This window comes from Sturnira hondurensis, unplaced genomic scaffold (genome assembly GCF_014824575.4).
Source record: "Sturnira hondurensis isolate 20B ecotype Veracruz unplaced genomic scaffold, ASM1482457v3 Scaffold0010128, whole genome shotgun sequence".
NCBI classification, from domain to species: domain Eukaryota; kingdom Metazoa; phylum Chordata; class Mammalia; order Chiroptera; family Phyllostomidae; genus Sturnira; species Sturnira hondurensis.
The window spans coordinates 15874672-15889711 of record NW_028082759.1 but is presented as its reverse complement, the minus strand read 5'-3'; positions in this window follow the sequence as shown (position 1 = coordinate 15889711).

The window sequence follows — 15040 nt, the reverse complement described above, 5'->3', positions numbered from 1 at the left end:
AACTGACTGATTTCACTGTACGTAATACCCACTAGGTCCATCTGTGTTGTTGCAAGTGGTAAGATTTCATCCCTTTTTTTTTATGTGCTTTGCTTTTTTTTAAAGATTTTATTTATTTATCTTTAGAGAGGAAGGGAAGGAGAGAAGGAGAGAAATATCACTATGGTTGATATTTCATATGGTTGCCTCTCATGAGTCTCCTGCTGGGAACTGGCCTGCAACCCAGGCATGTGCCCTGACTGGGGATCGAACTGGGATAATGTGGTTGGCAGGCCCACACTCAATCCACTGAGCTACCCCAGCCAGGCCTTTTTATGGCTGAGTAATATTCTATTATGTGTGTACCATAGCCAGACTCACAGACACGGAGAGCAGACTGGTAGTTGCCAGATGGGAGGGGGGTTAGGGGAATGGGAGAATGAGGGGAAGGGATTAATAACTACAAATTAGTAGTTACAGAATAGTCACAGGGATATAAAGTACAGCATAGGGAACATAACCAATAATATTGTGATAACTATGTATGGCCCCAGTTGGGTACTGGAAATAACGAGGGGAACACTATGGAGTGTATATAATTGTCTAACCACCAAGCTGTAGACCTGAACCTAATACAAAGAAAGGAAATAAATAACAGACCACCACCTCCAAAAAGAGAAATTGAAGGACTCACTCCAAAAGTGTTTTGTGCTAGTATAACATAGGAAACATTAATTCATGTCATTAAATCCAGAACTAAAAAACCAATGTATTAATTAGTTACTAAAAAAACATCTTCCAAGAAAGAAGTCATTTTAAATCAAAAGAAGATGGTAAGCAAAACCATCATGCACTAAATATAAAATTGTAAAATTAAAAAAAAACCATATGATTAGAATCAGCAGGACTTCAGCAACAACCTTGAAGGCCCAGGCGAGCCAATGACTTACTTTCTGCATAGAAATTCAACAGAGCTGCTAACAAGGAGCCCCGTGATTAACACGTATACTTGAGCATTCCTGTGTGCCCAACTTGCTCCCCATTGGTTTTCTGAATCAGGGGCTGGACTGCGTGGACAGGTGCCCTAGAGGAAGTCTTGTTTCAGTGGTTGTCACAGAACTTTAAACATGTATCAACAACGTACCGAACTATTTGCAAACATTCTCCTTTGCTGCACCATTTCTAAGTAGAAAATCTGTTTTAAATTTTTGCACTTTAAATAAATTGAATTATGTGATTTTTTTTGCCATTACAGAGTCTCAAAAAAGTGTATGTAACACAACCTTCACGAAAGTGTTGGGACAGTCAACTGCTAATTCTGTACATGTGCAAATATGTCTGACTGCAATTAGAGTGCATTCCCTCTGAAGGTAGCTTCGTCTGTGCACTAAGTATCCACCGTAGCACCTGACATTTAGCAGGCACATAATAGGTGCACATGGAAATGAACTCTGAACCTCTGAATCCTGACCCCGCCAAAGGCTTCATCATTCTCTCGTACCCTGAAAGAGCACATTACCTTTGGGGGTTTACATCTCACTGGCGAGGACACAAGTACCCAGGTCCAGAGAAAAGAATTCCATTGTGTGAAGACCTTACTCATGGAACTTCCTAACGTTCCATTCGATGAGAACTTTTAATTTTGTAGCCTGGAAACTTTCAAAGATGTAAAAAAGAAAGATGCCCAACGAACCCCCGTGTACCCACCACTTTTCCTTCCCCTGGGATGATTTTTTTGCATCCCAGGCACCGTTTTGTCTTTAAAATTTTCCATTTACATCAGTAAATCCTAAAAATTCCTTTTAAAATAAAGTTTAACCTTAATCAAACATTCATGCCTAAAATATTAACAATGATTTATTCATATCTGGAAATGTCCAGTAAATGTGCATATTTCCCCAATTGTCTTAGAATTTTTCTTTTACATTTCTTAAAATGTTTTGTCTTAGAATGTTTCTGTTTGAATAAGAATCCAAATCTGGTCGATACACTGCAGTTGATTCAGAGGCGCCCCCTTAGACCTCTTCAGCCTGTGGGTCCCCCTCTCCATCTCTTCCTCTTTTACTGTCCCTGCGAACTGTGTTGTCGCCGTTGTTGAGTGAGCCCTCTCCTTGTCCCATGGTTTCCCGTGGCCAATAGCCCTCTAGAAAACACCATCAGACCACTGTCCTAGAGGCACTTAGAATAATTACTGTATGATTATGCCTCTAATTTGATACACAGTTAGCTTCATTTGCTTTTTCTTAATTTCTCTTTTCAGGAATTGTTTTCATTGAATACTTAGATTATAAATTAATAGAACATGTACATGATTCCAAAATCAAAACTATAAATCCAGGTGGATTCAAAGATCAACTTCTGTCTCTTTCCCCATTCTATTTCCTCCCCCATTTTGCTTAATTTTACAGTTGATCTTCTTATTGTTTTTAAAGCAAATATAGATAGATACATTTTTTATTCTATTTATGTCAATCCATTAGGTAAATGGTAGCACACTATACATGATTTTATCTACCTTTTCTTTTAAAAAGTCTACCCTGGAGACCACTCTGTAGTACCATAGACGGTCCTCAGCAGGGTAACAGGCTAGTTCCTTAGTGAGTCCTCCCCGGCCAGCGTCCAGTAGCTGGCCTGCTGCCACTTTCAAAGTGTCAAGTGCCTGTGCTCACCTGCGGGGCAGAGGGGTCAGGGCTCCGCCTTCCCAAAAGACCAGGGCCACTGGCAGTGCTCCTGACCCCCATCCTTCCTTCTCAGATGCCTCTGTTCCTGCCCCTCATCCTTTGTGTTTGGGGAGGCATTTACTCCCTCCACGTTCGCTCTCCTACTCTCTGCTGTTCCCCTGTGACGCCTTCACTCTGTTCTGTGGTGCAGGGCGGGGGCTGGGCCTGGCACGCTCCGCACCTCTTCAACAGCCTCGTGCTTTCCTCTCCTTTCAAAAGGAGCTCTTTATTTTCCTTTGGAAACCTTATTATTTTGATAAGATGATTGGACTTTTGGCAGTCATCAGGGAGAGAAACACCACACAAAATCAAATCGTTTCTAGCATTTCCCGTTTCTGAGAACATTAAACCATTAAGCATTCTCATTGCAAACGTTTCTAGCCACAGCTGCCCAGCAGGTACCAAAGACACCCTCTTGCCTCAAGGACCACAGGCCATGCAGCCATGGGAAGGATGGTAGATACCCACATCCTGCAGGTCCTCCCTTAAAATTGACCTAACAACCGGGGGGAATTCTACTACAATTCACTAATGCAAACAAAACTGTGTTTGTCAGAGAGATTGGCCATGTTAAGATAGTAGGACTATGAACCCTTAGGGGTTAAGGAGCAAGTTTAGGGAAAGGAACAAAGAACTGAAAGGCAAGGAAAGGGTTGGATACAGTGGGAAAGAAGGCCACACAAGATAAGTTATGACTACATCAGAGTCTATCTGTATTAACCATGACCTCCCTCATCCCCCAAACACACATTCCAGCCAGATAGGGACCTACCCCTCCTTTGTGCGTGCATTCTCTCCTCCTCCACACACTTATTAGTATAACCTGCACACTACATTATTCACTGGATTTTTTAAAAATGAACTTAGATTCTTTTTATGTTAAAATAAAAAGAACTTCCTCATTTTAATAGCTGCTTAGTATTCTATTATAAGCATGCATCTGTTCGTGGGTTCGGAGTTTTACATATTATTGAATTTTTTCTTCATTTTTCTTTTAAAAGATGTTATTTATTTATCTTTAGAGGGGAAAGGAAGGAGAGAGGGAGAGAAATATTAATGTATGGTTGCCTCTCATGCATCCCCTGCTGGGAACTGGCCTGCAACCCAGGCATGTGCCCTGACTGGGAATCAAACTGCAGTCCTTTGGTTCGCAGGCCTGTGCTCAATCCACTGAGCTACCCCAGCCAGGGCTAGGTGTTCATTTTTCTATTGGGTTCTTTAAAAATTGGTCAGCACTCCATATTAGGAACATAATCCTTTGACTTGACTTGAGTTTTTGATATTTTTCTCATTTTAGTATTCATATTTATTTCACTCATGGTGTTTTTGTCATGCAGAAGTTGCCCTATTTTAAGGCAGTAAAAAGTAACAAACAATATTTTGTAATGGCTTGTACATTTTGTGTCTCAGTTAAAAAGAAAACTGGTGAAGGAGAAAGGTAATTGTGCATAGAAAACAGTCAAGTCTTGAAGAAAAGAAATATTTAGAAGACAGAAAAACATTGGCAGGTTACGGAGGATTCGGAAAGCCCCACCTTCAACACATGACCATAATTAAAGTCTGCTGGAAAGGCCACACCTATTCTTGTGCCAGTTTGGGGCAGGGACAGAAACTGTCAAGAAACTGAAAGGGACGGTTCATTTTTTGATTGGTGTATAACACGTACTGTAAATTGAGTAAAGTGCACTCATTAAGTATACAGCTCAATACATTTTCACATACCGACATTTCCTGTGTAACTAACTCCGACCCAGATCCAGATATTATGAATGTCAAGTTCTTGACCAGCTGAAAAATGGAGGAAGAAAGGATGTTTAGTTCTGGGGGTTAAAGAATTATGTTCTTAGTACAACAGAGTGGAAGGAGTAAACGGGCTGGAGAGCAACGAACAAGGGTCCAAGTTTTGTTGGAAGTAACCCCCTTGGCCTGTTCAAAGGGCCTAAAGTTCCACCCTCCCTGAATTCTCACTCTTGTTCGAATTTATTCACACAGGAGAAAAGACAACAAGGCTACTGAGCATCCAAAACACCAGGACAGGGTGGCTAAGACGTCATTTCAAACCCATGTCTTAGTGAACACAACAAGTAGATTTAGGTGGGGCTTCTACATTAGCGATGATGTGGGGTGAAGACTTCTGGTCTCACGCTGGCATTTATTCCTCTCTTCTTCCCTTTTTTGTTCCTGGGAGCTGGAGCCCCGGTGGCAGGCTTTCTCTTTAGCTCTCCCAGATGTGGACTCTTCCCCCGACACGGGACGGCTGCCCCGGGCCAGCACTTTTATAACTGCGTGGATCAAGTTCTTCCTGGAGCACATTAAACAGGCCTTTTAGCTCTCAGAATGAGCCACGTACTCCAGCTTAGCCTTTATTATTAATAAGGATGAATTGACTCTCCCATCAACTCACTGCTTGTCTCATTCCCCAATTTGTTCAGAAACTGGGTGGCAAACAGGGTCTCTACTGATTGGGACTGTCCACTCATGTCCACTCTATGTCCATCAGTCCACTCTACTGATTGGGGACTGTCCCAGTACCGCCCACTCATCACTGTCTGGGGTTTCAGTTCCAAACAACAGCCTCATGTTTCTGTGTCTTGATGCGGCAGCTTTGGGAGCAGTTTATTGATCTTTATAAACAATGGGGAATCTGGCTTACTATCTAGCTCCTTTTCCTCTGAGAACTTACTTTTTTTTTATTTTTAACTCTACTACTGGTAATTTTTGTAACTTTAAAGAACTGTGTTTCCTATTTCTTAATCCATCTACTTCAGATAGTATTTCTCAACTCTCCCATTCACAAAACAAGGCATTGGTTCCCTACATTTTGCTCCAGCTTTCTTCCTACACCATCTTCTATCTTATCAGCTCTGCCTTTCGTTTTTACTCTGCTACAATTCATAATAATGTTATTTCATGTAGGTTTACATATATGCACTACTATAATTAAATGTTCTAAACTGCCTAAAGACTAAATTATGAAAACTGAAAAACAATTACAAATATTTAAAATGTTTTTAAGGAAATGCCGTTCTTGGCAGAACAAATAACGTGAGCAGACTCACGAAGACTGTAATATGACCCTGTGTCAGTAACCTGTGCTACTTGAAGGAATCTGTTCCAATGTCAGGGTCAAATGGGTGTTCTCTTCTTAGAGTCTGCCAGCCATTCAATATCATGCCCCTTTTTTGTTCACTTGGTGTTTAGACAATGAGTTTTATACAGATGATTGTTTTCTCCAATTGTCTTAGTCTGCTCAGGCATCCATAACAGAACACCACAGAACACGTGGCTTAAACAACATTTATTGTGCTCACAGTTCTGGAAGCCCAAGATCCACGTGTCAGCAGAGCTGGTCTCTGGGCAAACCTCTCTTCCTGGCTTGTAGGTGGCCACTTTCTCGCCGTGTCCCCGCATGGCCTTTGCTCTGTGCACGGGCAGAGAGAGACATCTCTCCAGCGATCTTCCTTACCCGGACACAACTCCCATGGAACTGGAGCACCCCCTTCTATGATCTCATTTAACTCTAATCTCTTCCCTGAAGACTCCACTTCCAAATGCAATCCCATTGGAGGTTAGGGTTTCAACATACAAATTTTGGAAGGTCACACTTTGATCCATAACATCTATGTTTGTTCAAAAATCTACACATTTCATAAATAGAAGAGTAAGCATTCTGCTACATTCATAAAGAAAGTATCATTTACCAAGTGTCTACAAAGTAACCCGAGGATGACCTAAAACTAAACCACAAACTTGTCTGTTCTGGGAAATATGTATAAAGTTATGAAATTCCCAGGCCAAATTCCTCTTGTTTTCAGAGAAAACCTACATGTTATCTCAGTCCTACAGCTCCCCATTAGATCACTGAGGACTGGGCAGCTGTTCCCAAAGATGCCAACGAAAGACCCTACCCTCTGCCCCAGCCTCCTCTCTCCACCACTCCCATACCCCTGTCAAACTGAGTGACAGGTATTGCCACCTAAATACATCCAAGAGCAAAGAGGTGATGATGACTCAGGTGAGCACTCTCTTCACAAGAGCACAGAGTGAAAGATACCTTAGATAGCCATTTACCCAAAGGTTCGCATTTTGTAGTTGAGAAAACAGAAATTTAGAAATTTCTGTTTTCATGGATGTTTCATGCGGCTCTCTGCAGGATGCTTCATGCCCAAACTGCACAGCAAAGTATCTGAGAACCCGAGATTCTCAACGTTTCATTCTTGTGTCCTGTCTGTGAAACCTTGATGCGCTTCATTCCCCTCAATGAGCAGAGTCTGGAATTCAGAGAAGCTGCCTGGTTGTTATGGATAAACAGCTATTCAACCCTGAGCGAGAACCCTAAATTGTGTCTCTGTTCCAAACCTTAATGTCTCATTACTGCCAGGAGCTGAATTGGAAGAGGCTGAGCTGCCAGGTATGAGGTGGTCAGTTAAGATAAGGAGCCGAACTGAAGCACCACCGAAGCCTTTAGTCACCTACCGGGGCAGTGTACTCAAGAGGCAGAACAGGAAAATTCCAGCCCCACCTCCCCCACCAGCTTTTAGGCAAAGGTCAGATGTATCAGTGCAGATGGGGGACCATCCCACTGCTGGGGAAAACCTTGGACAGCAGGAGGGAAAAGGGGAGTGGAAAAGGGCAGAACACCAAGAGTGTAGCAGTGTCTTAAAGGCCCTTTTAAAGACCCCTCTGAATGGAGGGACTTAGCCTGGGAAGGTAGATAAGTGTTAAGAGCTCGGCCAGACTGCGTGGGGGCTGAGTGACTGTGATTCCCTTCGGACTAGACGCCAAGGGCAGAAGGGCACTTTCCCAAAGAGGTCTCCAGATAAAGCTTGGTAATTGCCAAGGGTGAGGCTTGAAAGATGGTACGGAGGATTCTGGCCTGCAGCCAGACTCCTCAGTTACATATGGAAACACTGGCTTTTCATGTTTGTGGACATGTTTGCAAATAGTCCCTAAGTCCCTAGACATGGCTGTTGCTTAAGGTGTATTTTGCTTATCATAGTTAACTACAGTCCAGATAAAGAAAATTAACACCAAATTTTCTCCAGGGTAAAGACACCAAAGATGCTATAGCTGGACATTATTATGCATTACTATGAGTGTTTTTCTGTGTTCAGATACAGAGCTGGGCATATTGCAAGAACTCACCCAATTAATACACGTTTCCCTTTCTTTTATTTGTTTGCTTACTATAAAGTTCGGAACATAATTTGTGGCTCATTGTATTTTCTTTGCTTGTACTACACGGCTTTTAAATTCACTTACTGATTTTGTTACGTCGTTCATTCTATGCGGTTTTAATTATAATCTCAAATATTCCTCGGTAGAAATAACTTTGGTGGAGTGATCTTAGTAGACAGATCACTTCCACCTTCCAAAAGGTTGCGGCTGCTCCCTGAGATTTCATCCCAAGAAAAGATACCCCAGAGAGCACAGAGGGGACTCCGTGCTGCATTCTTGCCTCCAGGCCCCCACTTCCTCCCTGCGCTCAACCCATTCCCTAAACTAGAGCAGCAATCTGGAGAAAATGACATGGAAAGGAGAGGAAATTCACAGTCTGAACCAAGCCAAAGCATGTCTCCACCCACTTGGTAGGACTTTTCAAAACTTACTAAAGCAAATGTTGGTCTATGAATGTGTGATTTAAAAAGGTGGATATTGAATGTGGAAGGGAAATGGAACTGCAGAGTGAGATTGAAGTATTGTGTGAAATTTTGGTAATTGTGCCCATTAGCTGAAAAAAAAAATTTGCTTAGGATTTCTTTGCAGCACCGCCTCTCGGTTAGCCAACAGAATAGGAATGTGCGGGACGGGGTGCGCGGATGGCCTTCCACCTGCCCCATTTCAAAACCGAACATCTCCAGCTACACCTTTCAATATTGAGCGTATTTACATGCCTTCCTTTATTTAAATAAGTCACATGCAGAATGTTAATAGGTAGGTTAAAGTGGAAACGCTGCAAAAGAGAGAGCAACTATTAAGCCTCATCTTTCTGTTTCTCCCCAGCTCTGCTTTAGGCTTGGTTTTTTAAATGGCATCATCTTATTATTCTTCTTATTATTATTACTACTTGACATACAGTAAAATTAATTTTTCTATTGCTGTGCTGTCCTGTGAGGTTTGTTTGAACTTTTTTTTTCTTTTAGAATACTTAGATTGGCTTGGATAGAAAAGATGAAAGTTAGCTCCCAATTTTCTAAACTTTTGTTGATTTAAAACAATTCAGAGGCATTATTTAAAAGTAGGCCTCCAGTATTTTCTTTCCTTGTATTTTTTGATGACTGATTGATAGGTCTTCCCAATGCCTTCCTCTTTTTTCTCTCTGCCCGCTCTCTTTCCCATTTGTTGGTCTTCTACCTGGCTCTGTCTGCTTCACATTCAGGCAGCCAGCAGCACATGCTCAGTAAAATACCGGTATATTTGGCCTGACTTTGTTTTCTATCTTCGTGTTGGAACATAGAGAGTAAGAATCTTGAAGTGTAAGTTTTCCATCTTCTCAAAAAAAAATCCATGCTGTAGTAATTGGCTTACATTTTTGAAGTCCAAGTTCAGCTGGTCTATGTTGTGACTTTAATCACAGGTTCTGTTGAATAGGGCCAAACCCCAGCTGTCCAAATGGCTGGAAATAGGCAGTGCGATCAGATCTCGCTCCGCCAGCCAGATCAGCAGATCTAAGGGCGCCCCGCCCCGCCCCGCCCCTCCCCGCCCACCCCACCCCACCCCACCCTTCTCAGCATTGGTCAGAGTCTCGCCCTCTCTGCTCTGGCCTGGAAGGCGGGAAGCAGAGCCTGGATAAGGAGATACAGGCAAAGGTGTCTAGGGACTCTCCATCAGCCAGGACTGCTAATGTCCCCACTTTCCTTCTGGCCACTCTGGGGCCTCCAGGAGTCCAGTGACTGCTTCAGCCTCCTTTATTCGTGAGTACAAGTAAAATACCCTAAATGGCGTTGGGCGCACTCTCCTCCCCCTATTTTAAATGTGCTAAGAAGGACAAAAGACATACGTGACGTCAATACATTTCTACCGTTTACCACAATTATATTACTTAATAGTTCAGAATGATTACATGTTAGGATTGACTATAGACTTATCCATGTCAAAGAAAATCTCTCAAACTTAGTCACAAGCAATGAGTCAGTCTCCTCCCAGAAATCCCTCAGAGGGAGCATATGAGCGAAGATAATGAGAACTTCTTCGTGAAAATAGGACAAAAACAGAATGTAGGATCTGAAACCATGCCGAACTATTTTATGTCTAAATATAAACAGTAAAAGCAGTATTGTAAACCACAGGTAAGGACGAACTTGAATGAGAGCACTACTCAGTGTGACCCATCCAAGTAGAACAACTTGCTGAGGTTCGGGGAGAAACCTTGCCTGACCCCTACTGTTACTAATCAAGGGTAGGCACTCAGGGGTTCACACAGAAGGTGTTTTATCCATATATGCGTGTGACATCAGGTGACAAGAAAGGCAGAGAGCAGCATCCTTACGGCAAGGACCCCCGGAAGATGAGTGTCACCGACAGGGCCTTAGGTTCCATGCTTCTTTCTCACACAGAGAACCAGTTTTCCATTCTGACCTGGAATCAGGACACGTATTCCAACAAGAGCAGTGGCCTTAGTCACCGTGAAGCCCTTAACACCAAGGGAAAAGAGAGACACCCAGTCTCAAGAGAGACACCCAGTCTCAAGATTCAGATCAAATTAAGGCAGTGAGATGAAGAGGGCACAGATCCCTGCCTCTTCTGTTCCCTGAGCGGTCCAAAATGCGTATCCTGACTCCTGACACATGGTAGATCAACAAATATTTGCTTGGTAGATGCTTAAATTATTAAGTGATGATTCTACATTATTCCTACTGAGATGAACCGTTCCCTGGTATAAGAACATCAGACATTTAAAAAATGTTTTAGAAGTGCAGTAGCCTGACTCATTCAGTATTCGGCTGACAAATATTGTACCTGAAATTATTTAAAAGCAAATGCATGACCATAGTTCTTTTTTAAAATTCAACAAATAAGTATCATGCATATACTGTATGCAACAATATGAGGTCTGTCCAGAAGGTCTCCAGCCATGTAATTTGAAGAATAGAGACATTTACTGAAGAAGACGTAAGATACAAGAAACGTGGTACATAGGACAAGAACACCTCAGTCCCCATCAAAGTAGGCACCTTGGGACCTCACACAGTTCTTGCAGTCACTATCAGCTTCCCTGTTGTATTTTTCTGAATCTTACTGATGGTCTGAGATCTCTCCCACTTCTGGTTTTGGGAAAAGCCAAAAGTCACACGGTGCCAAATCTGGGCTGCAGAGGGACTGAGTCATCTGGGTGATTTGATATTTTGCCAAAAACTGCACAAGACGTGATGCATAAGCGGACGTGTTGTCATGATGAAGCTGCCAATCACCAGTTGCCCACAGCTGCAACCTTCTGAATCATCCGAATAGTTTCCTCAGAGGAATGTTCAAGCTTGACACAAAGTCTCATGCAAATTCATTGCTCTTAGTCATTTCAAATGCAGTGGCCACACAGTACACACGCTCACTCAATGGCGTCTACTGCTCCCACTGACTAGTACAGTGAAGTCATCACTGTTCATGCATGCTCCTTGGCTGCCAGGTCACACCAATGTTGTACAAACTGTTCCTGGTGTATTAACAATGGCTCGGCTTTTCCCGGACAGGCCTTGTACACTGTAATATGTAGGAGTAAGAGCTCCAAAGCTCACATGCTTGTCCATAGCTGCTGTCAATGGCAGCTCTCTCTCTCTTTCCTCTGTTCTGTTCAAAACCTCAAGAACGTCTCCCATTCATAGAACCTAAACCAGAAACCTGATGAAACGTGGTTTCCAGGCTTCCAGACGCTACAATGATGGGAGAAATAGACGGGAGTTGGAGTGTTGCCAGGATCCCAACAGGACACACAACACAAAGATTTAAGTTCTACAATCAAATGTAAATGGTTTTCATTCATCGCGTGGACTTAGTCTTTCTCCTTCTGTAGTTTTGTTGTTGTTGCCTTCCTAGAAATCGCAAGAACACCTTTAGATGCCATCACAGAAAGATAGGTGGACTGGGTAGACGCTGCTGGCTCTACTTGGCTGTGGACCGCGTAGAGGACGTTATACTGAAGCCTTATTTACACTAGGGTGTGTTTGGTGCCGTGGGAGGGCATACGCCATGGGGAGGGAAGGGCGGATGCTCTCAGCCATGTTTCACAAAGGAAGGTTGAAATTTTAGTATCAGTCCTCTGCGTAGACAGGAAAGCATTGAATAACCAAGTCAACAGAAACAGCAGGCAGTAAGCCTCTACTAGAATAAGCCCCTTTTACAGAAAGAGGAAAGCTCTCCAGACTGACCACCCAGCCTGTTTTCTCATACCCACTCAAGAGGCCTTCATTACAAACCTTTTTTAGGTTGGTGATCTCTGTTGGGGAAGAACAATGGCACACTCTACAAGTCAAGCTAAAGAGAAAACACAGAGTGAAATAATATAATCACATTCCTCCCACTTAAAACAGCACAAAACAAAGAAGCTGTTTCTGTCCACCCTCCCAACTTGAGCTCCCATCCAGGAGCTCTGGGCTGTATAAGGACGAAGGAGCACAGACCACTCACCTTCCATCCTGCTCTGGCCACTCCCTTGCTCTCAGCTTCTCTCTCCGGGAGGGAGCCTCCCCGGCCACCCAGGCGGCGAGCTCCCAGGGGAACGCCTCTGGGAATGGGATTACAGCCGCCTAAATGGAGAGAAGCGCCCAGCCCTGCCTCTCCTGACCCTTTTCATGGCTCAGGGAGTGCTGAAAAACACCGCCAAGTATAGGGTTTCTATTTTGATCTGTAAACTAAGAACAGCACTCTTTTATCTTTTTCCCTCCAGTCTCTAGAGAGTTTTTCTCCTGTAAGTGCAGTGGAAGTTCAGGCTCCAAAAAGCCACCTAGGAAGATGACCCACTGCCGGTCATGACCCACACCCGTTCTCTCCACAGACTTAACAGTAACCTGAGCAACGGGGAAAATGGTGCAAGCAGGGAAGGAAAGGGCTGAAAGTGTATTAAGATTTTAAAGTTACTTTTCTTTTTCCACTTGGCTCCATTACTCAAGACGGGTAGAGATAAAGCACTTGGAGAATAAAACTACATTGAGAACTAGCCAAAACACTAGGATCCTTTGTACAGACAGGGAAGGGGCAGAGAGAAAGAGGATTTTAACTTTTCTTAAAGGGAAATAAAATCTCTACTAGGAAGAAGCCTGAATTGAGTGTTGCGAAAACTTTTGTGTGTGTTAGGGCATATAGAAAAGACTGGAAATGAGTTGGTAATGTTTCTCTTTTTAATGTATTCACCGCCCCCCCAACCTAATGGGTGGTGCCCTTCAATTTCTGCTTTTCCCTAGTATATAGTATAGAATGAGTGCCACGAAGGAAGGATCATCACCAGACTAATCCTTTCCTTATGTTAATCCTTTGTAATAGTGAATAATCAGTCATAGGAAAAAGGAGATTAAAATTAAAAGGTTTAGTCAAACCCTAAAACTACAGGTTGAGTAAACATAACCGCAGTTGTGTGATTACAGAAATAGCTTTGCAAGAAGCCGATAGATAAATAATCTCTGATACGGAGACTTCCTCCTGCTCAATTCGTTCATCGTGCACAAGCCTCAGTTCAAAGTCTACCCTGCTACCTGGCTAAACGTATTAGCAGCAACCCAGCTATCCACAAACCGGAAAAATACAATATACATGAAGCCCAAAACACAAAAACCTGCGGGGCTGTTCTGGGCAAGAATTGGGCTCAAAACGTCAATGAAAAGTCCCATCCCTATACATTTTTAACTGATGGGCATTCTGTCATCAGATTTACCATTGCAGAGGCCTAGATTAAATTATAAGGCCTGGAAAAATTATAAAGGCTGATTCCTGCAGGTATAATTTTGAAAGATAAATTCTGTAGGCTCCTCTCTAAAACAGCGCCACCCTTTTCAGAATGAATCTAACGGAAGAATTCCAAAGCACCTGGTTTCTCCTGGGACGATGCTGCATAAGGGTCTCTAACAGAAGCCTCTCCCGACATGTGAGATGCAGTCCTGAACCGCTACCATCACAGCAGAACGCAGCATCCAGAGAAGGGAGTTTTTCTTCCGCCGTCCCCTTATGCCTTTCATTCTTGACCGCATTTTCATGATTATTCCCAGCTTTGATTTCCTGCGGTTTTCCTCTGGGGCATTATGAGAACTTTAGGAGGGATCACTCTTCACTGCTCAGGTCAGTTGTAGGAAGCTAGCGTGCCTAACCTCGCTCACTAAATTTAGCAACACCTCCCAGTCATTCTGACATCGCAAATTCTCCCCCACATTTCCAAGTGCCTGCCGGGAGGTGAGGCTCCAGTGGTTAAGGACTACCATACCTCAGATATGTGTCTCTGTAAGGCCACCTGCTACCTCTCAAAAAGAGAGTGCATGCTTCTTGTGGCTGGGACACTGGATTTCCTACTCATAATGCACAGGTTTCTCTCCAGGGGTGTATTCATGTCTGCTGAAGGCACCACTGAACATGACCATCGTGATGCAATGTTTTCTTATCTTATTTCAAAGTCACGAGCAACTATGGAAGTGGAGTTTAGTGTGTTTGCTTCCCCCAGAAGTTCACTCCCAGCCTGTCTCAGTGCAGCCCCCATTCGCCATATCCCTGCACTTTCTCGTCTCATCTGAAAGGACAGGGGAAAATATCTTCTCAATGTGGCTATTGCACCAATTACAGTCTTGTCGGGAAAAGAACTATCTGTCCTGGTAGAAGGACCGGTTTTCACGCACTAAGATATTCCCCTGGCAGCATGTGCCGTGTGCCCTTGAACACAGCCTTGGCCATGAGAGAGAGACCCCTAAGACCCAGGAGAGGACTGTGCAGGCTCAGAAACCTCCCCGAGGGTAAGAGAGAAACAGCCTCCAGGACACAGAGAGGGGAAACGATGGGTCAGAAAGAAGGGAAGCAGCCCTGACACCACTTAGACCATCTGCACCAACCTGCTGCAGCCTCGGAGAGCTGGGTATTGGACGTCCGTGCCCTTCCCGACAGCGGTCCTGTCAGGTCTCGGCTCTGGGCTCCTGAAGAGTTTTCCATCATTCACATCACTCAGTGTAAGAATGTAGAGGAGCAAATTCTTAAGTCCGTGTGACGTTTGGAAAAAGAAAAACCTTTCTTTCTGCGTGCAGGTGACAATCCTCGCATGACGCCCTGTGGCATGAACACTGACACACACTGGAACAACAGTGAAGGATAAGGGACATCGCTCTCAAGTCCCAGCTCCAAAATTATTTTTCATTTTTTCATCTGCCTTCCAGATC